The 3,169-nt window shown below is 53.8% G+C and overlaps 1 long non-coding RNA gene across 1 annotated transcript; it reads right to left on the bottom strand.

Moving 5' to 3' along the window:
• Positions 1–839: 839 nt before the first annotated feature.
• Positions 840–2,978, bottom strand: LOC141727700 (uncharacterized). Its single transcript, XR_012578658.1, has 2 exons — positions 2,801–2,978; positions 840–946 (listed from the first exon to the last, which is right to left on the bottom strand). It is a non-coding gene; the product is annotated as an uncharacterized LOC141727700 (long non-coding RNA).
• Between the last annotated feature and the right edge of the window lie 191 nt (positions 2,979–3,169).

The following is a 3,169-nucleotide window of genomic DNA, read 5'->3' as shown; positions in this document are numbered from 1 at the left end:
CCATAGACCCCCATAGACCCCTCCCCACAGAAACCCTATAGAGACCCGTAGACCCCCACAGAAACCCCATAGATCCCATAGAACCCCATAGAGACCCCATGGAGACCCCCCAGCCCCTATAGAGACCCATAGAAACCTCAGAGACCCCCATGGATCCCCCATAGACCCCCCCCAGCCCATATGGAAACCCCATAGACCCCTCCCCACAGAAACCCCATAGACCCCCCACAGACCCCTCCCCAAAGAAACCCTATAGAGACCCCATAGACCCCCATAGAAACCCCATAGACCCCCACAGATCCTCCCAGCCCCTATAGAAACCGCATAGACCCCCCACAGACCCCTCCCCACAGAAACCCTATAGAGACCCCATAGACCCCCATAGAAACCCCATAGACCCCCATGGATCCCCCACAGACCCCTAGAAAAACCCCATAGACCCCCACAGACCCCTCCCCACAGAAACCCCATAGACCCCCCCACAGAAACCCATAGACCCCCATAGAACCCTATAGAAACCCCATAGAGACCCCCCCCATGGATCCCCCCCCATAGACACCCCCAGCCCCTTATAGGACCCCCAAAATCCCCCATAAGAAGCCCCCACCCCCACACAACCACACGGGGGGGGGGTCACACAAAGCCGCTTTATTGCCCCTCCCCACCCCCCCCCCCAAATTCCAAAATTCCCCAAATTTTGGGATTTCCCCCCCCACCCCACATTTTGGGATTTCCAATTTTGGGGATCCAAATTCCAGAACTCCCCAAATTTTGGGATCCCAAATTTCTGGCCTCCCCCTTTTTTTTTTTTGGGATCCCAAATTTCAGAATTCCCCAAATTTTGGGATCCCAAATTTTCAGGCTCCTCAGTTTTTGGGTTCCCAATTTTTGGGGTTCCCGATTTCGGGGTCTCTCAGGTCACCGCTGGGAACTCCGCCCGACGCACCTGGGGGGGAACAACGGGGGTCACCCCAAATTTTGGGGTCCCCTCCATTTTTTGGGGTTCGTTTTTAGGCTCCCTGCCCCTTTTTGGGGTCCATTTTTGGGTCTCTCCTCCCATTTTTGGGGTCTCCCTCCCCCCAATTTTAGGGTCCCTTCTCCCATTTTTGGGGTCCTGTTATAGGGTCCCTCCCCCCTTTTTTGGGGTCCCTTTTTAGGGCCCCCTCCCCCCTTTTTTGGGTCCCTTTTTAGGGTCCCTCCCTCCATTTTGGGGGTCTCCCTCCCTTTTATTTGGGGTCCATTTTTGGGGTTTCCTTCCCCATTTTAGGACCAATTTTTAGGGTCCCTTTTGGGTCCCCCCCATTTTTAGGGTCCATTTTTTAGAGTCCCTTCCCCCTTTTGTGACTCCCCTCATTTATGGGTCAATTTTTGGGGTCCCTTTTTAAGGTTCCCCCCCCTATTTTTGGGGTCCCTCCTCCCCTTTTTGGGGTCCGTCCCCCCTTTCTGGGATCTCCCACCTCCCTTTTTGGGGTCCATTTTTGGGGTCCCTCCCTCCATTTGCTGGGTCCATTTTTAGGGTCCCACCCCCTGTTTTTGGGCCCCTTTTTGGGGTCAATTTTTAGGGTTCCCCTCCATTTTTGGGGTCCCTTTTTGGGTCTCCCCCATTTTTGGGGTTTCTTTCCCTCATTTTTGGGGTCTCACCCCCCATTTTAGGGGTCCCTTTTTGGGGTTAATTTTTGGGGTCCCTCCTTCCATTTTTGGGTCCTTTTTAGGAGTCCTCCCCGCCGGTTTTTGGGTCCCCCCGTTTTTAGGGTCAGTTTTTGGGGTACCTCCCCCCATTTTTGGGCTCCCTTTTTGAGGTTGGTTTTTGGGGTCCCTCCCCCAATTTTGGGTCCCTTCTTGGGGTCCTTCCCCTATTTTTGGGGTTAATTTTTGGGGTCCCTCCCCCATTTTTGGGTTAATTTTCGGGCTGTCCCCCCCCCATTTTTGGGGTTAATTTTTGGGCTGTCCCCCCCATTTTTGGGGTCGGTTTTTGAGGTTAATTTTGGGGTTCCCCCCCGGGTTTTTGGGGTCAATTTTTGGGGTCCCCCCATTTTTAGGGTCAGTTTTTGGGGTACCTCCCCCCATTTTTGGCTCCCTTTTGGCTCGGTTTTTGGGGTCCCTCCCCCAATTTTGGGGTCCCTTCTTTGGGTCCTTCCCCTATTTTTGGGGTTAATTTTTGGGGTCCCTCCCCCATTTTTGGGGTTAATTTTTGGGCTGTCCCCCCCATTTTTGGGGTCGGTTTTTGGGGTCCCCCCACTCCATTTTTGGGGTTAATCTTTGGGGTCCCTCCCCCATTTTTGGGGTCAATTTTTGGGGTCTCCCCCCATTTTTGGGGTCGGTTTTTGGGGTCCCCCCACTCCATTTTTGGGGTTAATCTTTGGGGTCCCTCCCCCATTTTTGGGGTTAATCTTTGGGGTCCCCCCCTCCATTTTTGGGGTTAATTTTGGGGTCCCCCCCCGGTTTTTGGGTTAATTTTTGGGTCTCCCCCCCATTTTTGGAGTCGGTTTTTGGGGTCCCCCCTCCATTTTTGGGTCTCCCCCCCATTTTTGGAGTCGGTTTTTGGGGTCCCCTCCCCCATTTTTGGGGTTAATTTTTGGGGTCCCCCCCTCCATTTTTGGGGTCGGTTTTTGGGGTCCCCCCCTCCATTTTTGGGGTTAATTTTTGGGCTGTCCCCCCCATTTTTGGGGTTAATCTTTGGGGTCCCTCCCCCATTTTTGGGGTTGGTTTTTGAGGTTAATTTTTGGGGTCCCCCCGGTTTTTGAGGTTAATTTTGGGGTCCCCCCCCGGTTTTTGGGGTCAATTTTTGGGGTCTCCTCACCTGGGTGACGCTGATCTCCTCCAGGGGGGGTTGGGGGTTCTGGGGGGGCAGCTCGGGGGGGGCTCGGGGGGTCCCCCCCCACCCCAAATCCCCCCCCTGGTTCTGGAAGTTTCCGACCACAGCACGTGACCTGGGGGAGGGGCGGAATTGGGGAATCTGGGGGGATTTGGGGGGGATTTGGGGGGATTTTTGGGGATTTTAGGGGATTTTTGGGGGGGAATTTGGGGGGATTTTAGGGAGGATTTTGGGGGAATTTTGGAGAATTTGGGGAATTTTGGGAGGAGATTTGGGGGAGAATTTTGAAACATTTTTGGGGGAATTTTGGGGGATTTTTGGGGGATTTTGGGGAATTTTGGGGCAGATTCGGGG

Source organism: Zonotrichia albicollis, unplaced genomic scaffold (assembly GCF_047830755.1).
Source record: "Zonotrichia albicollis isolate bZonAlb1 unplaced genomic scaffold, bZonAlb1.hap1 Scaffold_205, whole genome shotgun sequence".
Lineage (NCBI taxonomy): Eukaryota > Metazoa > Chordata > Aves > Passeriformes > Passerellidae > Zonotrichia > Zonotrichia albicollis.
This window is presented reverse-complemented; position numbering and strand designations above follow the sequence as displayed.